General features: G+C 38.6%; 1 protein-coding gene across 8 annotated transcripts in view; it reads left to right on the plus strand.

The window, feature by feature from the left end:
- LOC109475554 overlaps positions 1-23,962 on the plus strand; it is a 154,844-nt gene that overhangs the window by 79,494 nt on the left and 51,388 nt on the right. For all 8 annotated transcript variants that reach the window (XM_019776214.1, XM_019776211.1, XM_019776212.1 and 5 more), the window contains one exon: positions 2,890-3,072. The gene's annotated coding sequence lies outside the window, so the exon portion shown is untranslated. The remainder of the gene's footprint in view (positions 1-2,889; positions 3,073-23,962) is intronic.

Consider the following 23,962-nt stretch of genomic DNA (forward strand, 5'->3'; position numbering starts at 1 on the left):
TCTTACAGATACTTCAATGCAGCTTTGATATCATAACAAAGTGAAAAATCCCTTATCATGAAATACATAATGTATTACTCTTTATGAGTTTTGGTAGTTGTAGGTGTGGGTCTTATTATGGGCAAATGTTAATTGAAATAAACTCCCAATTCCATTCCAATTTTTGCCCATCATTGAATTTCCATTGAAGAACACATTACTGTTGCACGAGCAACAAGCAAGACAGTGCTTTTATTGAATTTATTACTAGAAGACATTAAGAAAAAAACACAGAGTAACATACAAAATACATTTAAGTTGTAGAAATAATCCAAAATGGGTCCCATGGTGGAGACTGCATTTTGTATATTTGTTGCTGAACATAATGTTTGGGAATAGGACACTACAAAATCAACGTTCTTAAGGTTAGCTACTTTATACTGCATTTACATGTACTTACTAAAAGCAGTACTCAAGGGCAGGTTGCTTTTACTGAGTTTACCCAGGCATTGTACTGGTTATGTAGTGACATAGTGGTTCTCAATCCTTTGTCTCTAGTATGCGTCATAGTACTGACCTGTGATTTGTATGCATCTGAAAGTTTTCAGTCTCTCAATGGGATGATGTAAGCCCTTGGCAATGTTTGAGAAGCTTCAAAGAGGTACACCTTGAGGACATTAAGAAAACCCACTGCATTTCTTGATAAGAGTTAGGATATGTCCCAATGTGCACAGGTCCAAACTTATCAGTTCACAGACTAGCCCTTTTTCATGGCCTTTGGCTAGTTGGCCAGCCTTGGCTGTTTGCTTTGCTATATGAGATACAAACCGTTGTCCTGAAGTTTGGGTTGTACGAGCCTGGGCAACTTCAATCAAATTGTGACCTTGTTCTGTCAGAACAAATCTGTCCAGTGGTCACTTTAACCGTTCTAGGAAATTGCCAGATAAATGTTTTATCACATAATGTTGTTCAGATCCCTCTAGGACTGAGGTTAGAAAAAAACGATTTGCACCTTGTGACCGGATGTCGACTTTCGTTATATAACTTGTTAATGATAGACACTGAAATGCTGTCTGGGGGTTACAGCATTTCTGTCATTTTTGCATCACGCATTCAATCTTGCACTACACCCTCTAAAGGACATGCTAAATTGCTCCTCAGTTTTTCTGTAAGGATGTAACAAACTAGAAGATCAGACCAGGATGGCCTGTGTATGGAGAAGAGTTATTCCCAACATATTCCCATTTTGTAGGTAGCATCCTGAATTCACAGGTTAATCAAAATGATAGCAGAGCCAGTGAAAACACCAGTATTTCAGCACCATGGACAGTCGATTTCAGCAAAATGTTATCCATTTGCTGGGCTCTAAATATATTTAGGAAGGTCAGCATTTTGCTTTGAAACTTCTTTGTCTGGTTTTTGTATACTTAAATATACTTAAATTTTTGCTGACATTCTACTATTTTTTGTCTTATGTGGTGCACCCCAAATTTTTTTTGGGGCACATAACTATTTAGTTTGGGTGACCAGTGCACCTACTCCAAAAAATGAATTTCGAGCCCTGCCTCTGCTTAGAGGTGACATATCAAATTTCCTGACCATAGATAGAAGCCCCAGGATGTGTGAAATATCTGGCAGTAGCTAATTACCACATGCAGGGCTTTGCACCCTTTGATAATTAGCAGAGCTAAGAGGATATCAGATGGGTGGGTAAAAAGGGAGTGATGCAGTCATATAACATTCTGGCTTTTAATTTCCTGAAGGTTGAGTGGATATGTTAAATTATCTAACTTTATAAGAGATCTATACGAATACAGCCGTTAGTTGCTTTTGATATGTCAATTGCAGGAGTAAGTCCTTCAAGTTTGGTAAGACGTCCTTATGTAAATATCAAGGGGTCCTCAAAGCATTAAAGCTACGGGAAACAGATTCTCCACTATTTGAGCAAACTCAGAAGGAGCCAGCATACATGGATGGATTCTTATGTTGATATCAAACTTATATTAAAGATACTCTTCTCTGGGTATCATTTACAAAGACTATTGGGGCCAAATGGTTATGGACACTGTTTCTTGACAAAATGGTGAAGAGTTTGAATTCCAGCCTGCTGTTACTTTTCTAACTAGATTCTAAAGTCCACTGCAAGGCTTGCAGTTTAATATCTATATTAGGCTTCAAATCTTCTTGTTACCACAAAGTTGTTGCTATTCTGTAAGCATTTGACTTGCTGCAAAGGTTACTCTCTCATGCTGCTCTCTCTGCAACTGATCATGCATGTTGAACAATTTGGCCAACACACACTGGGGCGTACCCTTGCTCTTTTCAATTAGTGCAGTGTACAGTTTGACATGCATGGAATGTGAATCTCACCAGTGCACTGAATACAGGACTACAAGATTTAGCCAAGCTTGATTGATTAGTGCCTGCAATCAGCTGGCTATAGTGGCATAGTGTTCAGAATCCCCATGGATCACAAGGTGGCGATTGTGAATCCGAGCTTCTATCTTTTTAAGTATCAGGCCCTAGTGACTCGATTATATAGATGACATCCACGCCCATATTAATTTTCGTCCATTTCCAAAAAAAAGTTTGGGACCATACTAAGTTGCCAGAGGAAGGGAAGCAGGGCTCAAATTACCACTTGCTTGCAGCACCAAGTCTTTCAAAGTCAGGAAGATGTAAAAGAACGAAAGTGTGGGCTCAGAGGATGTCATCTACGTAATCAAATCAGTATTGCCTTAGTAGATTTATGGACTAACCCAATTTTGTACCCATGTTGTTGGTGTATACAACACATTCTTATGTCTATCCAAACATGAGAACAACCACACAGGCAAATGAATCCACCTGGCCTTACCACCTTGCTGTTCAAACAAAAGTGAAATGATGATAATTGTCTTTGACAACCAGATCCCTCCAGGAAGTCAGAAGCAAGGTGTGAGGAGAGAGATGAGGGCGTCCTCGTCCCAGAGCTCTGTGATGTATAACGGATGATGTGGCCAAAACTGCATGCCTGGAGGGCTTTTGGCCACCAAGTCACACACTATGGCTCACGGGACCCTCAGCGTTTCAATCTCAGCAACTGGAACACTGGTAAGGAAAGGCACTTCAAACTTCATAAACCTGCAAACTTTTTTCACTTAAGGATTCCACTTTTTCTGTTTGTCTGTGGGTCTTTTCTTCATCCTAAAAACTCTGCTGTATCACAAAAATTGAAAGCATTTTGAGAATGTAGCAAAGGATATAATAGAAAAAGTAGTTTCCCAATTACGGTGGACTAGGTTCAGACGTCAGGCAAGACATCATTCTGCCTTGCATATGTATGTAAAAGGCAATTTCTATGGTCTTAAGAAAGTTACAATAACAAATGTATATTTTAATTGCTTTCTGAAGATTTCAAATGTTCTATCACCTTTCAATCTGTGTACAAATGCAAGAAGCCTTACCTTTCAGGGCACACACAGCACACATGCATGACAGACAGCACTGAGTAGTTGCTGGTAGTTGCTACCATGCTCTCCAGCCTGCAAACTGAGCTTGACAGAACTGCCTGTTGTCTTCCTCTAACAAAAGGTGTTTTCCAATAGAAAAGAACCAAACCATAAAATCCTTTGAAGGTTAGAACAGTGCTTTGAAGTGTGGTAAAAAAAACAACATGTATTTAGGCAAGGTATTCACAATTTGGATCATACTTATGTATAAACTTGTTTCCTTTGGTGTCTCCAAAGCTTGCTGCAAATGCCCATATTTGGTTGTGTGATTGAGCAGGCATAGAGACTGTCATATTTTGAAAAGGTTAAGACAGCAAGGTCTCTCTGTCTCTGGCAGCGGAGATGATGAGGACAGGATGTGGGCTTTGCAGTGTGTTTGCTTTCCCTCCTCCACACCTACCCACCAGGTGTCTATGTAGAGCATTTATAGACCAGGCAAGGCAGGAGAACAACATCAATCTTGTGCTGTTGTGCTGTTCCACCAAAACTGTAGTTACATACCTAACATTACCTGTTACATTGCATACGTAGGTATGTACATGTACTGCTTTGTCTATTCTTTTTGCTTTATTGCAAAATCATGGAACTGTCTGGTTGGAAATTAACATTAACTTATTGGAATACTAGTACATGAATGAGAATACAGCAGATAAAACAGTACATATTGAGAAGATGAGTTGACATAATGAAGCCATGATTATATTATGTCTCTTGTCCTTGGCAAGTTCAAATACATTATACATGAAATATCATCACGTAATCTCATGTAAATTTGGTTCCTCTTATTGACCTATTTTTGTGTCCCTTAGAGAACCAACGTCAAAAGAGGAAGAAATATTGAAAAAATGCTGCGTCCCCTTTGTCCTTGGATGGTCAAAAGGTCAATTTGTGGATCAAATGGTGGAAATGAAGGAAATAGAGGCTGTTGACTCCCGGATGGGCACCACTGGCGTGGGGTCACCTTCTGAGCATGGCGGAAAAATTGAGTTTGCTCTCCTGCCTCTTTTGATCAGAGGCACTCTACATGAAATTTCAGTAGTCACCTTTTTTCCAGATCAGCTGGCATCAGGATTAGGGATGGTCTCAGAAGTGCATTTGTTTTTGTGTAATGAAAGTTTTGGGTAGTAGTGATGATAAAAGAAAAATCCAACTCATTTACTAGTATCTCTTTTCCGTGCACGCACGCACAAAAAAAGTTTGGCTAAAGTGAACTGGAACACTGAATGGGAAAAGGGGGAAGACAAGAGCTCTATACAGCTCAACAGATCTGCTTTTGAAGTGGTTATTGAAGATTTGAGACTAGCCCTGGGTGCATCTGACAAGAACATAAATGTATACACAATGTTCCATCTGCTGAAAGGTTATGAATAAGGAATCCATCATGAATATATCTGGGTAATTGCTTCCTTCTTATTAACTTAACTACCATGGAGTATACTGTGTATGATTATGGTTCCCTGACTTCTCCAGAAGCAGAATTTTAAATATTTACTTCGATTTGATGGTAGCATTCATTTTATATGAGACACTCAATGTTAACCCCCCCCCCCCAGTAGTTTGTTTCTGACCAGAAAAGTCAAAGTTCATGGAGCAAAAGAATTGGACATGGGGGTATATAACTTACTATAGCTATGCTAGATTATCAATGGCACTGCCACAGCAATGCTAGATAATCAATGGCAAGGAAATATTTTGATTTTAGTCAGCTGGTAAGATTAAGGAAATTTAGGTCATTTATTTGTTATGGTTCTTGCTAATTTGCATGAAGGAAAGTTCCACTTTTACAATGAAGGTATCTAATCTATTTTAAATGGAAAAGTATATGATTTATTAAGAAGAATTGTTTCTTCATCTCTTACATGTTGCTGGTGTGTAATCCAAAGGGTGGCTGGCCACACCCGCTATACAGATACAGAATGAGATCTCCAGTATGATTGTCAGTTTTCACAAAAGACCACTCTCCCTATACAAGGTTTATGATGGATGGACGTAGGAAAGCTGTAGACCTGGTTGTTGTTCCTTCTGGCATTAGCTACAATCCAGCACATGTTTTAGCAAACTGCTCAATGTGTGGACCTATGAGACCATTTCTAGCTACCCCAGGTTTAAGGTTGGGAAGGTCATCTGTGGTACTAAAAGCAGCTCAAGAGAAGGTTATTTCATAATTGTTCAAAGAACCTTAAGGGCATATGCTATTTCTCTTGCCTAATGTAGCCATTATATGGCAACTCTGTCTGTTGCGTTCAATATTTTGTGATAGCAGGTAACAAAACAGGAGAGGGGAGGAATTTACAAAAGATATACTCAGATGTAAATCCACCAGAGTCCAGCATCCTGGCTGCCCTTTGGCATCTATGAATATAATCTCTTTGAAAGGGAGATGTACTGCAGGGTGCCTGTGGCTGTGTTGGTGTTTGAGGTGGGAATTAGGGGCAGCTGAGTCACCGGGAGCACTCTGAAAAAGGCAGGCCAACTCAATTGTTCAGAGAAAAGTGAAGTTTGGAGCATTCACCCTGGAGTTCAAAAGACTGTCCCAGATGAATAGAGGTGGCTTCAGAGGCAGGCTCTTCTCGACCCAGGATGGGGGTCAATTCAAGTGTGAAAGGCGAAGAAAATCTTATTCCTTTCCTGCTGTAAATGCATTACTTTCCTCCTACATGGGCTTAATCCAGGAAATAAGTGATGGATTTGGCACTGTCTTCATTTGATGGACGTCCAGAGGAATATTTGGGTCATCTTTTAATATATTTCTAGCAAGTGAAATGGCTGGGGTCAGTCACCTTCACATGTTCTATGTCAGGAAAAGCTTGCGGGAATCCTATTAATATTGATGGATCGTTACGGATTGAATTTAACATTTTGTAGTTGATGTGACTAAAGTACTTTCCAATTTTCCTAAGGGATTTATTAGAGCATTACACCGACATTAAGCGATTGTAGCTGGCCAAACCACCTCGTAATGGAAGAAGTCCAAACAGAGAATTGCTCACTTTCCAAGCCTCTGCAGAGATGTAGTCCTCCTGGCATTACAAGAGAGCAATGACAGCTCACAGAAATCGTCTCTAAATGCAATTACTGTCCCACTTACAGTCACATTATTACAAGCACTGGTACATTTAGTCAATGGTAGTGGCTAACAAATCATCATTACCTGTTCTGCTGTGATTGTTTCTAGCAGAATCAGGTGTGTACTCTCTTACCTTCTTTGATCAAAGAATGCAACTAATAGAGGCTTTCAGCCTAAAATAGCTAACAGTATAGGTTATATATAATAATGTAACTCAGGAAACTTGTGGATAACAAAGTGCTCGGAAGTACACTCCAATTTTAGTTTTCCAATATACATTTGTACAGTATACAAGTTTTGGCTAATTCAAATACAATAGCCCCACCTTTTGTGAAAGAAGTTTCAAGTAACAACAATTTTTTTTCAAATTGGAGACAAAGGAAAGCAAAGAGCAATATAGGGTGTCAGAAGTTACAAGGATTTAGCCAATGAGGGGCAGTGTTTTTTATATGAAAGCAAATAAGTATGGCTAATTGGTTTGAACGCAAGCTACATTATGATTGTGATCATGGTACTGACCAGAGATGACCCTTTTTTCTTTGGAGACAACTGTCAATAAAATGGGAATGTGCCTCGGGCCATTTGACTAATTACCTCATAAACGTGTAAATAGATGATGTGATAATACGAGCTGATGAGCACCAGATGAGCATGCCTCATATCTTGATGGTTTTTCAGATATCATTGGGGCATTTTCTCTGGAAGAAACTCCCTCGGGTGCAGTGAAATGTTTTCTTGCAAGTGTTTTGTCAGCCAATTTATGATTGATGGAAATGGTAACTCTGGCCTCCGTATAAGATTTATTGCACCATAACCAGGATGTACTGCAACTGCTGTCAGGTCAAGAAATGTTTTTTTTGCTGTTTGGGGGAACTGCTATGCCTTCCTCTTTTCATATTGATGACCATGCTTAAAATCGTAACTGAGCCTCCTTACTTGTACATATTCTGATGAAATAGCCCCATGGACATCAGAAGATGTCTGAGAAATATTTACTGCATCTGTCAGAAGAGATGACTTGAAATGGCTGCAAAATAACAAAAGTAGTGAAATTAGGACATTTTAGGCTTCAGGCAATATCTAAGGAAAATATAGTTTTAAGCCCAAACACTTTTAGTACACCATAGCATGTTCATCAAAATGGGATAATGATACAATTAAATTAGTTGGTGTGGCCTAAGTGAGACATATTTTGCACTACAGAGTTCAGTAAATGGATTCAAGGCTGCAATAATTTTTCTCCACTGACAACACTTAACTGCCCTGTGAAATTGATGGGCATGTCACAAATGTTCTACAAACTTGGTGCTGCACTATGCAAAAATGATGATTAATTTCTTTTACCATTGCTGTCAGCCACTGTCCGTCAAAAAATGCACACAATTTATGTGTACTGATGAGTGAATGTCATTGGTCATCATTGTTATCCATGAAAGTGCTAACAACAAGGGCATCTGTGTATTTGTATGCATGACCAAGTTTGTTTTCATTATATTGCTGAGTGGTGTTATGATGGAGCAAGGAGCTACTTGGATGGAGATAGCACTTTCTCACCACAGTTGATATACCAGATACAGTAGACAGTTTTATCTCATTGCAATAACTGCATGAACTGATGTAATGAAACAGTTTGAAAATGTATACTTTACAGTGCATGTAGTCTTTTCCAATTACTGTACCTTTGTGCATTACCTATAACTATCAATAATTTTTCTTTTCTGAGTTTTCTCCCTTTGGGCAAAATTCTCTTTGGAAATGAAACCTTTATCTTCTTTTTTGAGCTGCAAACATCAATACATCAATGACCAAGATTTTATTATTTGGTTCCTAAGATAATTAGTCACTTTGCATATCCCGTTACTCTGCAAACCACCTTATAAGCTGTTTCTAGGCAGCCAAGGTTTTATTATGTGTTCATCCATCAATGTATTTCAACAACATGATTGTGTGAGTTTCACCTTTTGGAGTCAAGATGGAAGAAAATTAGATGGAATCTAGTCTTGGACAACAAAGTTATTCAATATTAATTATCTAAAAATTTAAAGTACCATCAATATATCCAACACAATAAAGGTAATAAGTCTTGTTAGAAAAACTCTCTGGCATGAGGGTCTTTAATGGTTTCACCTTTCTGTCCTTGCACCATCAGTCTTGTACAATCCCTTTAAGTGGCTCCCTACTGAGATAAAGTAATCAGCAAATGCAAACCCGTCAGAAGTCAGGTCCAAAGACAGTGCCACTCACAGATGTATTTCTCTTGTGGTTCCATGTTTGATATGAAAATGACCAGAGGGACGTTTCCGCCAACACACGACATCAACGGCATGCAGTAATTGCACTACCACGGCAACACTCCCCTCCAGGGGCATCGCAAACCTGGCTAATTATAGATTGTAGCAGCTGATAATGGTGCTTTTGAAGTGCAGTTTAGACAGCAGCGATCCTTTGGTTTGATTTGATATGACATCTTTTCGAAGGAAATTGAGCGAAAAAGGCTTTGAGTTCCTTTTACTGCATGCTATGTTGTTATCCATGCATGATGAGGTATCATTTAGTCGAACAAGCCTTTGTAATTACCTGCAGTTTCTTTTTTTCCCAAAGACACTTTCTGGGAATAATAGTTTCTCTGCATTCAGAAGTCTGTATATCTCCACACTGTATAATCAGTACCCGTATATTATGACTCTTCAAACAAATTATCTTGAAAGTCAATGTTACTTCAAAGTCATACTTGAGTTTCACTCGTAAACATTACTTACTGGTAAGCTGTTCAAGATTTATAGCTTACCTTCAATTTACATCTGTGGCTTTCATTGGTTTGTGTTGATAGAAGAGTGAAACAGTTCTCTGTAATGTCAGTCCTACAGGTTCCAATCTGTTCCTTTTCCCAAAATGATAATGTCTTGCTAAGCCAACATGCTGACAGAAATAGTTAAACTGAGGATTGGTATCTATCAAAGCTATACAAATGCTTACAGCCGTACAAAAGCAGTTGTTTAATCAAGTTTAAAAATGATCAGCAAAATGCATTCATTTCATCAGTAACCTTTCACATTGATTCTTGGGTTCCTGTCACATTAGTTTGTTACAAGAGAAGGTTGGCAGTACTGATTCAATTACCTGTACACATTTTAGTGAACCAGTATATGGCCATGAGTGTTGTCTGACTTGTCATAGCTAAATGTATGGGTTTTTATGAGGTACTGAGCCTTTGGAATGTTTTTACCTTGATTAACTAACCTGTTTTTCACAGCAAATAGAATTCGAAAGGTGGCATTTGCAAGCAAATGTAGCATTTTTCTTCTTCCTTTCTATTTATAATAGAATCTGTTCTTAATCTGTTGCTATCTTCTGGAAGAAATTTGTTTGCACTTTGTGTATGATAATCTTTGATCTCAGCTGTTCAGGAATCTCTTGTTGTTATATCATACACCCTAGAAATATTATCCACTTCTTCATCTTCTGTAAATGTAAACCTTTTTTCACAAACACCTAAAATACTTCCCAAAAGTCTGAAATCTCTTTGTTTTGTTTTGTTCAGGCAGCACCAAGAATTAGTATTCCTCATACTTACTAATTTAGCAAGAAAATCAATTTTTCATCAACAAGCATCAACAGCCACATATACTGGCATAAGTCATGAGGCCTTTGTGGGATTAGATGCTTGATAACAGGTTTATAACGATGACAAGAGGGTCTGGTAGGGCATGTTCTGTAATATTTCTCAATGTTGTCTGTCACATATTGATTGTTAGTCATGGTGAGGGTAAGGGAGTTCATGACAAAATGTGGAATAAATGTCATTCCTTTCAAGTTAAATAAGTAAGAAGAACACATCATGATTACTCAAAAAGGTAAATATTAAGAGGTTTTCACCAGGCTTCAATTTTTCATTACAATGTGCTATTGTAGCTACTTACACAGCCTGTTCTTTTGTAACTGTATAAAGAACTTTTTTTTACTAATCCTTGAAAGTTATTTTGTTGAATCGTCCACCTGTCAATGAATATTTTGAAGACCAGGTGGAACAAGTTTATGTTTTTATAATTTTATGTTTTTTCCAAGGAAATTATATAATGTCCTTGGTTTTTCCAAATGCATGCAATGCAAATAAAACGTCTTAAGTATGTCTGTAAGAGCTGATGTAGCCAAAACTACCAGGGTGACAAACATTACTTGAAATCGCTTGCCTGTCATGTCATTTAATAACATTGATTTAGGTGATACAATACAACTGTGTTCCCTTGAATCCTTAATATTATATTCTGTCAAGCAAACAGCTTTGGCAGTTTTAAAAATCAATGTTCATATCTTACTATCAAAGTCGGGGATGACAATGTTCTTTATCAATTGCTGCCATTACAGACTTACATGTACATATTAGGTTTTTTCTCCAGTCATTGTCATAAAGATGTTTGCTGTTTATAGAATCTATCAGTGTAGTTAATTCACAGCAACAGCAAGCAGTTTAGAACCTTGTTGAATTTTTAATGTGGAAAGCAATTTACAAGAATGTGCCACATTAAGCATTTCTATTTAAATATCTAAATTGTCTATTTGATATGTTACCTGATTCTACATCCATAGATTTTACAATTTACATCAGGATTTGTGGCAAGGCAACACCAGTACTATTGGTTGGTTCTGTAGCGGAAAGCAGAGAGGTTGTTCATGTGTGTGTGTTCAAGTCATTTTCTGTTAGAGTGCATTTTGTAGCACTGCTGAAAGAGGTGGCCAATCAATTGATAGGTCCCAAGGAGCATGCTTTAATCAGGTTATTGTTGCACTTTTTAATTCTTTTTACACAAATATATTCAATTAAGGTAATTGGTTGGTCTCCTGTCACTAGAATGATGGTTGGTGACAACTACTGCAGTATGGGTCATGTGAATTTTCCATACACAAATGTTCTCTGTAACAGTTTTTATGTGCAAGTAAGCAATAAATTATAATACAGTAAATTGTATAATGGTAAAGTAGAAATACCCAATATTTAAATATTTTGTCACATATTTCTACACTGCATATGTGATCTGCAGCATTTTTAAAGTAAATTATTAAATAAGTCTTCAATTGTATCCTTACCAGATTGGTGTTTTTTATCTTCATCGAGGGGCCTCATTAACTGACTTCCGTTGAGCAAGAGCTATGTATCATGATGCTACTCTAGGATTTGTCACTTTGCAATAGATAAAAACAGCACCTTAAGATTCTTACCTGTTTTGATTGTTCTGTAAGGTGTGACATAATTGTGTGGGTAGTTGTCACCTGTGTCCAGTAATATTGAAGTTGTCAACACAGCTACAGATGCTCGATACTAATTACTCCCTAGAGAGGCCGTTGATGCGTTGGGTATTGACTAATCGTACAAGGAAACAGAAAGATGGAGTGTTACTGTGCTGTGTAACCCCCCTAAGGATAGTGTCCAACTCCTGCGAGTGGGGTGGATGGTCGATAGAGTGTTGATGATGTACACTCTGTATTGGATGGTACATGGATAGACGAGGGACTGTGTAATGTCAGCCACCTCGCATTAACAGGCTTTTCCTTCACTGGTGGGAGTTTTACCTTCTGCCTTTGTGGTATTGTACTTTCTGTAGGTCCTGTCAACTATGTTCAGAGGACAGATCCTTTTGTATGTAAGGGGTCTGGCTCTTACTAACTAGTAATCCAGCTCTTGGATCACATGATTGTGGGTTCAAAACCCAGCTTACCCATGGTCCTCTGACAGGGATCTTTGTCCTTCAGGGATGATATTGTAAGATGTTGGTAACATGTAAGGAGAAATCAGCCTATATGGTGACATAGACTCATCTGTACTGCCTTTCTACTTGGTGGAATCCTTTACCTGAAGAAAGGACTGAGCTGGTGGTAAAATGGGGATTGGCTAAGATACTGTGATACTCAAAATTAAGTATTACAGCACCCACCCCTTTTTGGCTTTGAAACAGTAGTTTTGACTGGATTGCTGTGGAAATCAATGCACTGCCCCATAGCTTCATTTTAATGAGCTTCATTTTAATGAGCCAATCGCACAGAAAAAGCAGTTGAAACATTTCTTCTTGTGATTTACAAAGCCAAACAAGAAGAATGATGACTAACTGTAAACATAGGAACATCACTACCAGAGACAGAGACGTATGCAAATGCTTCAGGGGATATCTCAAGTTATTGAAAGTTTATGGAGTGGGACGGCAAGGTAGCAGCAAAGGTTAAGAGTGTCGGTGGTGTGGGACAGGGAGGACGTGATCAATCACGGAAAGCTTTCTCTTGTAAGATGGAGTATACCTCTGGGAAGACGACTGCTGTTAACAGTGTGCTGCGCAGTAGGAGAGGTCCGGGTCACTTCCCTGCCTGTCAGGATGCTTAACAGATGGGGTTTATCTCGTTTGATGGATAAGTGGAGGGTTTACTGATAAAAGATCTCAGTTTGAGAACTACTGAAGAACTTATCTGTGCATGTTTACTGTGCTATATGTGTTACATGTGTATGAATGATTTGTAGCACCAGATGTTTACTCATACCATGCACACTGCGGTGCATCTTTATTAAACAAATTCATCTATTGGTTTGAATGTTACTTTTTGCTGGTAGTGGAAAAGAGCTCTATCAGAAAGACACTTCCTAGTTCCTACCCAACCACCCCTGCTAATGTATAGGGTTGCATCCATTGTAGTTAAATGTGATTAAATGCTACCACCCTTGCTACAGAAATGCTTGTCTCCATAATGCTGAAATGTCATCCCAACTTATCACACCTGCTACGGCTATGGTTGTGTCCCTGGTACTCAAATACCTTATCACCCCTGTTACAAGATGTGGTTGTGTCCATGGCACTGAAAAGGGATACTACCCTACCACCCCTGCTATAGTACATGGTTGTGTCCAAGGTACTGAAATGTAATCCCACCTTACCTCCCTTTATAATACATGGTTGTGTCCATGGTGCTGAAATGTGATCCCATTCTACCCTCTGTTATGTCCCTTGTGCTGAAATGTGATCCCACCCTACCACCCCTGCTATAGTACACAGTTGTGTCCATGGTACTGAAATGTGATACAAACCCTACCTCCCCTGTTATGATACATGGTTGTGTCCATGGTACTGAAATATGATCCAACCCTACCTCCCCTATTATAATACATGGTTATAATACATGGTGATATCCATGGTACTGAAATGTGATCCAACCCTACCTCCCCTGTTGTAATACATGGTTTTGTCCATGGTACTGAGATGTGATCCCATCCTACCACCCCCACCACAGTACATTGTTGTGTCCATGGTGCTGACATGTCATAACCCTCCCTACCAAGCCTGCTACAGTACATCAGCCTTGGTAATTATCTCTGTAGTATTAGCAATATGTAATTCAAACCACGATATCCATTTAATGTAGCTTTTTCACAAAACAACATAACGTCTCCCCGGGCTGAACATTGACGTTTCCTACCATCTGCTCAAGGACATTACTTTCATGCCTAACCAGCCAGTAAATCATTATAGAAAAGTTGTTTGCGCTGAAATATAACTCCAGATTCTGTGTTTGTGTCCTTGATGAAGAAGCCTGATCCAATATCTCTTTGTTCTCAGCATATATAGTGTAAGTATAATTGATGACAAATGCTTCTTGTCATTAGAAGAAGCATCTATAATTCAAGGAATACTGCCAAGTGTGCACTTTTTCCTTAGTGGGACCTTCTGTATAAGGAATGGGCATAGTTTTTTCACAAAATTGATTGTGGCTACATTTTTTATGAATTAGATCTTTTGGAAATAAATTTTTAAAATGATTTTGTACTATGGTCAAAGTAATGGATTGTTTGTTACATGTGCAGTTTGATATAAACTATGATGGAAAATGCACTCTCTTCTTGACCCCAAATCCCTGATTTATTTTGGCATAAATTTACCATTAATGGCATAAATTTATCATTAATGTCAGAAAGAAGACATTACATGTACACTCACCTATTCCAGCGGACATTAAGAACCTGAAACCTGAAAAAGCTAAATGCAATTCCTCTCTGTTACTTAGGGGTTTGTCCCTTATTGGTTTTATCTGCACTTCATGATGATGTTAAGGAAATTTTGAGGTAAAATCTTTCCCCTAAACTACAGCGTGGTTACCATATTTTTTTCAATGTTGATCCATGCGTCCTGAAAACACTCTCAATTTCCTGTCCATAAAGACTTTTACAAGCTTTCCGGGGATACATTATGCAATTACGAGCAAACAACCACTATTTATGAGTGGCATAAAGTAACTTTTTACAGGCACATCATGAATGTTTGTGGCAGTTTTGTTTTGCCCATGGCTCCCTTTAGTAGTAAACTTGCAAATCTGCCAAATGTTTCATTATAGAAAAAGCATTACATCTATATCAAGGTGGGCATATCGATGAAACTTCTTTCACATCAGTATTTCCTCTAGAGAAATAACAGAGGGGTTGCATCTTGTAAAAGTTATACGAGTTCTCGTAACTCATTTGTCTGTCTGTGAGTCCCATAGGTTGCGTAGATGCATTAGGAGACAGTCAAGGCACACTTGATCCCAGGCAAAAAAAGATCCCGATATTTGAATCTGAACCAGATGCCCTGCAGCATAACAAACCACTGTATTGAAAACACTACACTTCTTTCACGCTGGTAAATGCAATGTAACTGCTGTCAAAGTAAGGAGAGATTAGCTGGAGGCTTTCCCTTTAATTGGCACTTATTATTATAAAATTTCTTTCATGTTACCAGGCAGCCTAAGCCTTTGATCAAACCTGAGTACAAAGCCTCAGGAGGAAGCTTCACAAAAACAACTGGTAATGCAACCTTCAGATGTTCCTTGACGACCTGTGGAGATCCCATTCTTAAAGGTCATATGTGCTACTGAGGACTTGAGTATTCTATGTTGAAATGTCAGGTGCTTTTCTTCCCATTGTTTGACAGAAAGTTAATGCTTCAAGCTACTAGTATGCACCTACCTGTTCTAATGTACAACAACTTTGCTTGAAGCAAATTTGTTAGAACAAAAAAAAATTAGTCTGGGGCCAAAATCCCACCAAATTACATACAAAAACCACTAAACAATGTCCTGCATTAAATGATTTCATCCCATGATGCTCCCATCAAGTAAAAACATTTGATATAGTTTCACAAGAACATCCATGGTTACTTGGTAAGAACTAATTAACACTGGAGTGTTGAAATTCCATATCTATGAACATTTTCTTTCCTGAACATACAGAATCTATTGTTGTGTAAACATGCTCTCTAGTTTTCCAATTCCTACAAATCAATCTGCATCTATTGTATAGTTTGCTATCATTTTGCAACATTTTCAATCAAGAACGATAAATGTGTTTCAATGGTCTTGTCTACTTAACCTTCTTTAAGAATCTATATGTGGTTGCAGCAGGTAGAATCTAGCCTTCCTGGTCTTAATTCTTCATCTAGCCATTTTTATGTTCAATGTTATTGCAGGTGATTTTAATACCCTAGGTACAGTCACAGTTGTAACTATCATTGATTGCATGATGCTTAAACTGTCAGGGATTCAGGCACTAGCATATAGCGGTCTAGAGACAGCAATTGTACTTTTGGATCACAAGGCCGGGAGTTCCAATCCCTCCCCAGTTGTAGGAATTTGAGTTCTGGCATTGCAGGTAGGGGCTGCAGTCTCTTGGAGTGATCCTTGAGCCAGTGGTATCAGGAGAAATAGACACTGAGGAATCCTCAAGCTCCACTTTTCTTAAAAGGAAAACGGTTTGCGTTCGCATGTATGATGAATCTAATCATCACTTTCTTGTACAACATGCTGTCAGATACTTGAGATTCAAACTTGTTATGTTATGCCGTGTGTCAGGCCCAAATCAAGATACATGTCGAAAGGAAAACTTTATGAGAAGATGATGAGTAGGATTGCTGGGTAACTTGACAGTTTAACTGTATCATAAAAAACATACTGTATCTCAGTCCAGTTTTAGCTGGCAAGAATTAAGCCTAATGATCATTGCTATAAAATCAGATCGAAGCTAGGTTCAGTTTTTGAGGTTAGAGGCACCAGGAAATGCCCAAGATGATTAAGAACCCTCAGGAAATAAATCATGAATACAACATTTTCTAGCATCTTGGTTTTTGGTACCAAGGTTGCTAACTACACCTTTGAAGGTCACAATTCCCAATTGTCACTGCTTACAGATTCCATGGATCGGGCTGTGCATTTATGATGAGGAAAGTTGCAAGTCTCAGAGGAACCTGGAAGTGTTTTGTCGGTCTGCTATCACTGTGGTAGACCAGTATAAGGGTCATGTGTGTATTGGATACCATTGTTGTAAAATAGTGGTTGTTTTCTTTTTTGTAGACAGGAGCTTGTGCAGATTTGTTTTCATCTCCTTTTTTCACCAGACCGTCTTCCTGTTGCAAGCTTCAAATTTCAAATTCATGAACAAAGCCTGTAACCAAAATATTACCATGACGATGCCATGTAGAAACCTCTAATGGAACCTGGCATTGATGCCCAACCACTCCCCGATGCCACATTCTCTATTCACCACACTTACATTTTTATAAAGCCATGATAATCAAATTTTACCCGGGAGGCATATTGCTGCATTCCCAATCTCAGCTTTACAGCCTCATCCATTTCCGCTCAGAAGCGAAACTTCTCCTGGGGCTTCGGCAACATACGTGAGATAATCTTGTTAATTGGTTCATGTAGCCAGAGGGGGCACAGCACTCTTTTTTGCTGAACTTTATGAAAAGAAGTACAGCATTATCTCTTTTTTTGCAAGTGAATTGAGCCAGGGAACCATGAAAACCAGTTGAAAGTATGTAAGGAGGGGAGAAATTGGATATGTATGACATACAGTCCTTGAGGCACTTGACATACACTTGAGTGTATGTGAAGAGCTTGTCGTGACTTTATTCCTTTAAGAAAAGTATCCATCAATGATAGACCAATTCCTCATGTCTGTTCAAACAAGTGGCAAGTGGATTTTTTTTTCCAAAAAGCCACAACCTTTTTGAAATGATGAATCAGGTTAAACAACACAGTACTTTCAAACAGTACTATTAGATACTGTCAAGACCTTTGGTGTGCTGATATTAGCTTTGATCCACTTGCCAAAACAATATTTATCCTAAAAGTATGTACAGTTCCTGTACAGTACAGAAGTAGATGGAAATAATACCGCCAGAGCCTTGTTTTAATGTTCCAATCTTACTTGCCTCAAACCAGAAAAATGAATTGATTTTGCCACGTAAGTGTTCATAAGTGCTGTACAAAATGTCTTCATAGTCTTATGTTTTGCTTGATATAATTCCACAGCCACAGCCAGCCTGGAATGTCGTTATGGATTGAATGCACTTGCATGGTTACATTTCAATTGGAAAGTCCAGGTGCCGCTTCATAGCCATTGATCCTGGCATAAAGTGGAGCATGATGTCTTCCTGGGATGCCCGTGAAGTGGGAGTAATGGTTGATTAGTTCTGTTGGGGCCGTAAAGCCAGTTATGGTCTTGTCTGTTGCACGTTCAGCAGTGAAAAGGCCTATTTTTCTTTCAGTTGTTCCACTTGGAAAGCAAGAAGGGGTGGGCAGCATGGATTTGTATCAATGTCTAAATGTAAATGGATGAGTACAATTCTTTAGTGGTCTTCTGCTCTTCTTTCCATAAGGATGAACATTAGAATAAAACAGTGTCCACCTCAAGGTAATACAGGTTCAGAACACAATGATCAACATATGCTAAAGTAATTAAGTGATAAAATATTGGAGCTGATAAAGGCCTTTTGATGTCATGTTGATGTTTACATGTGTGTGATGAGATATATCAGCTGTCACTTTGACCTCACCCAAGCCATTCAAATGGAACAGTCCTCTACAATTTTCATAATGTTGAAATGACGAGGATTAGATTAGATACGCCCTATCCCTGGTTTTAAGGGGCCGTTATGGATGGTGACATTTACAGCTTTGATGGTGTCCTCAACAAAACATCATAGCCATCTTTACCCCAAATTGGTGATAAATTCCCTCCTGAGTGTCAAGGATTGTGGTGACTCTCCATATGTCCAAGAAAAGATTACATAGGATGACAGGAAAGCTTGAGGAAAGTGCAGTTAATGTCAATGTTCTGCCCATATAGATAAAATACAGATGCTCCTGCATGAGCCTTCCTTGGGCATGCATACGCTGTACTCACTGCAGCTGTGATTAGGTAGGACCACAAGTCTGGAACACATTTTACATTCTTGTTCAAATCATGATTATCTTGAAAATGAAAATATTAATATTTGAAAGATAGTAACAAGTCTGTTAGCTAGAGATATAAAAATACGTTGAAAAGGTACTTCAAAAGTGGTGTGAGAAAGGATTGTTGTCTAAATGCACCTCAACTTCAGCACCAAGGCTAGCTACCATAATATGTCCCTGTTGATAACAGTGTCCTTCACATTTTGGAAAATGAATCTGAATCTCTCCATTCAGATGGCACGGTATACTTATTCTTAGACATGGTCAATACAAGCTGCATTGTCATGACAGTTGGAATGTATCCTGGCTCCTTCTGGGAAGCGTGGCAGGTTTTTTTAAGCGCTTGAGGTGTGACTCATTCGTAAATACAAGTCACCTTCAAAGGACAGCAGGATATAGCCCTAGTATGCACAGCTGCATTTAGAATTCCGGCAGCTGGGTTTGGTTCAACACCCAGCTTTACTTAGTGACCTCTTTATCTTAGACTGGTGTGGTTTGCTGCAAGAAGTTGTATGATTTTTAGTTGTGCTGCTAATGTTGTGGGAATTATCAGTTTTGTATCAAACACCCCAGACACCATCTATACATTCAACCTGTAGCAATTTTGTGAAGCTTATCCAGTAGTTGCTCAAAATGCATCAAGATCGGCCAATTAAATCTTCTTGGGAGATTCTCAACTATTTCTTCCTTTTTAACGTATGGTTTTTCATGTTAAGCATATTGTATACTTTACCTTAAGGTTCATCTTGGGTCCGACAGGTGTTATGCAGAATTCTATCAAGTGATCTCTTCATTTACCTCACCAACTTTACCCAGAGTTGATATTGCATTCACCATTTTGAATTGCCTTAGATAGAGTCTATATTCATTTTACCCTGAATTTCCTCATAGAATTTTGCGCCTCAACAAGTAGTGCACTGTACCCTATACTTTTCTCCCTCACTGCATTTTTGCAGAAGAAAATGTTAGCCTTCATTTCCAACCTTTGTGGAGGTTAGGACCTGTCGGGCATCCCTCTGTGATGTTATTGCCTAAAAGGTACTAGTTATCTCCATTGGATTGGGGTTAAAAGACCTCCCATTCTCCGCACTGAAAGGCCTTCCCTGCATGGGAGGTAGTGATTATCCTGAAGTCGGTGTGGTATGATGGAAAGGTGTGGTCCATGACCCACTCTGTAAAGGTTTGTGTTGTGGGGAGGCTGTACTAATATCCGCATTGGTGATTAGCCTTCACTTGTCTGATTGAATCCTTGCATTGATAGGTCAGTAGTCGAGGAGTAAATGCTGGATTTGTCCTTCAAAGGCTAGAGGACAGTATATCTACAGGGGAGGGGGGCATTTCATCTGAAGTGCGCTTTGAAAAGGAGTTACTTCCCTGTCCACTAGCCAATTTATCAATTTCAGAACTGGCATTCCAAGGCATAGGGTGGGAATGAGATATATAGTCTCCATCATAATGATCCTTAGCAACTGTCTTTAAAAGTAGCTGTCGTCAAACATAAATTGAACCCTTGAACTATTTATTTTTATCCAAAGGACCATATCATCATTATTCTGCATAACTCATGAAATGTCCCTACTTCGTGATTCAACAAGAGGAAATGCCTTACCATTAAGCCACTACGTGGTTCTTACTTTGTACAGATCTTAATGTAAACATTTCCCTTCAGCATGGTGAGCTACCGAGTCCCCCTTTCATGTACAGGAAGTTTGATTACATATTCCCTAATATGGTCACTTTGGCTTATTAAACACATAGCCGGTGTATAATGAGTATAAAGGTCCGGATATATTATTAGGCTTATATAAATGTCAGAGGAAGGATAAGCTGCCTACGACTCCTCCCACGCCACCCACACGCAGTACAGGAACACAACAACAGGAAAGGTAGTTTAAATTTAGACGCACTGCAGTTTGAGACTGCAGTTTGTAACATGTTGAACAGTCCTTTCCTTTGGTGTCCTTGAATGTATGATGTGGTTTCTTATTTCGTTAAAAGACTAGCTTAGGCCACACCAATTTAATTTCTTGGTTAACGGATTCGCCTCTTCATTTTTTTCTGATTTGCAAATAAAAATAAAAATTCAGAATCAACTGCAAAATGCTCATATTTTGCCCTGAACAGTTGAAAACAGTCCTTTTCTTATTACTTGTTACAGTCATTCCATCTTTCAAAGCAGTGCTACCATTAAAAGTTCAAAATTCACTGTTTAAATTTTGAACCAGCCTGGTGTGTTGACTTAATGGCTCCTATCGTACCATTTTGGATGCCTGTGCCAGTTTTTATTTTTATTTTTTTTTCGCCCGCCCGCCCCATTAATTTTCTAGAAAAATCCGTTAACCAAGAAATTAAATTGGTGTGGCCTTAAGGCCAAAGAAATTTATCCATTTTAGTATGTTGCTTTTCATCTGTTCCCAGGAGTCTTGCATAGTCTTTGCAATTTCTTCCATGTATGCCAGCTCACAGGTGCTTTGTGTGTTTCTGTCTCTGCAGATGCAGTTGTGTTCATCAGCTCCTGAAGCAGACGTTCTTCCACACAGTCTCAACTCCTACCCATATATATACATATACATATTCCATCACACTGCAGTTATTACTTCTATCTGTACAACAATTTTAATGGAGGTTATTTTTATTGTGCTCTTTTATGGGCCTCTCTCTAACCATTCCCAGGTAGTTTAAAAAAGCTGGCCAATAAAGATACTCTCTCTCCGGGTACTTTTGTCAGAGGGGTGTTTTCTATTAAGCCTGCCCTTAAGGGCTCCCTTTTGGGATTCTCATATTTTTTCTCAGGTATCAGCCAGCATCATAAAGATGTCAGGGAGAAGAGTTTGAAACATATAACATGGTTATGTGCTCATGCCTGAAGGGAATTCAAGACAAAATGTCGTGTTGTGTCATTCTTAAAGTAAATAGATGTCAAGGTTTCAACTTTGCCATATCTTGTGTATTATAGAGTGCATCTTAAGAAGTTTGAAAACATTCCAAATTAAACTGAGATCTTCAAACTTCTTTCTCATAAAATGTGATACTGTTGATATTTCAACTAACTCTTATTACCATATGCTAGATGCTATTTTCCTTACTTCTTTCCTATACGCCATGCTTAAAAAGAAGAAATCAGATCAAACATGCATTTTTATATATGAAATTAAAATGAGTCAAACAGTGAGTTACCCTACATTCAACACATGGTATTTAATATAATAATATATACATAATACCTGATGTATAATAAAGCAGGGACAGTCTTGCTTTCTTTGGTATTACGTAGCAAGGACATGAAGGGATGTGCATTCAGAGCCTTATGAGCTACAGGCTAAGAAAGGATATCAGTTGGTATTTCCTAGTTTGCTACGCTGACTTTCTTGCCATTTTACCACACCACAAGGCACAGATAAGCACACAGAGCAGCACAACAACCCATAAAATCATGGAATAACACAAGATTGAATTAGCTCTGCCTGAATGAAGAAGATGCTTCTGTTGGCCACCTGGACTGTAAAGATACCCCAGGTAGTTTCTTTTTAAAAACTATGGCCTCATGGCAGCAGGGAAATCCTGGCTGGCAGGCACATTTTAGTGCTGATAGTGTTAGCTTTTCACACCTGCAAACTGTTTTAATGGAAGTTTTATTTCGGATCCATTTCCCAGTAAATTACGACAAGTATAAAAAGACTTCTGTCATTTTGTGTATGATAGGGTGGTTATTTATGGGACTGAAAGGCATAATTAGGCACCTACCTCTTAAATAAGTGCTTCACCTTGACACTTTGACAAATATGCTTTATTTCTGAATCCTGTCACAATGCCATAAAATTCATCTGCCTGTATCGGTAGGATTAACCACAAGAAGTAAGAAAAGGGAGAACAGACCTCTTTGAGCTGATCTACAATAATTCTCTATTTATACCAGTTGTTGCTGGTTTATTACACTTTAAATTAGATCCCATGCCATTTGGTAAGTTCCACTGGGACAAGAATGCCAAACGTGAATTTCAGGTGATGTATATTTGGGCTTAATGACACAAGAGGAAACTGGAGTAACAACAACAACAAACTATGAATCACAGTGGGTGCAAATGACATTCAAGCTTGAAGAAAATAATAATGAAAACACTTAGAGATATAACAGGCATAGTATAGTATTCTGACTCTTAACTCTCACAGTTCATCATCTTGCCCATCTTGGGAGTAATTGTGTTAAGTCTCATTCTATTATTTCTGATATTGCACTGTAATAAAGTTTATTAGGCCACAGCAACTTGATTTCATGGATATTCCCTAATCAGATTGTCGGGTAACAAGATTGTCCTATTAAAGACAAGATGTCTAAAATTTGAAAATAAAGCAGTGACAAATAGTAGTACAGCAAATTGAACAGAAAGAACATGATGGTTTATCAACTTACTCCCTGACTGACAAAAGGCTTGAGCTTTAGGGAAAAGGCGGCAAACCAGCTTTTCTATCAGGCAGCTTGTTACTCGGAAGAGGCAGATAACATAGTTGAATGGTCCCAAATCCTTTGCTAAGGGCCTAGTTAGGGCACATGGATGGAGGGAGCCAGTACACTCAGCTGCAAAGCCCCCCCCCTCCCCCCATCCTTGGATGATAGACCAGAAAGGCTTGAGGGGAAGCAAGACATCTTACCAGCCATGTTGTATCTTTTCCATTATCGGTCTTCATTTTTTTATGTCATCCTATATATGAAGTCATACTAAACCATTGGATATGCTAAGCAATTGTTCTAAGTAAGAAGTATATGCCATCTGTAATAAGTGCACGGTAACAAATCTCAAGATATATAATATACATTTGTATGACTGTCATTTAAAAAGTGAGCATGTCATTTCAAAGGCCGGCAATGTTTGACACTATGTATCTTAAAATTATAGTGCTTTATCTTAATGCTGTGGAGTAATCTCTCAATAGTTTTTTGTCTTAGAATGCATATTCCATTCCTTGTTTTGAATCTGAATCACTTATATACCCTTAAAACCATGTTGCGTGACTCAGCATGCAGGTCTAAGACTTGAGAACAAGCTGCTGATGCATTGCACAATGGACTTCTATTTTTTAGAAGTAACGTTACATATATGGTATGTGCTTTGATGCTAAGGGGGATCTCTTTGCATGAAGGATCAGTGGCTTACCTTTCCTTAGACTGCATCCCCCCCCT

Source organism: Branchiostoma belcheri, unplaced genomic scaffold (genome assembly GCF_001625305.1).
Source record: "Branchiostoma belcheri isolate BF01 breed outbred unplaced genomic scaffold, Haploidv18h27 scaffold34, whole genome shotgun sequence".
In the NCBI taxonomy this organism is placed as follows: Eukaryota; Metazoa; Chordata; class Leptocardii; order Amphioxiformes; family Branchiostomatidae; genus Branchiostoma; species Branchiostoma belcheri.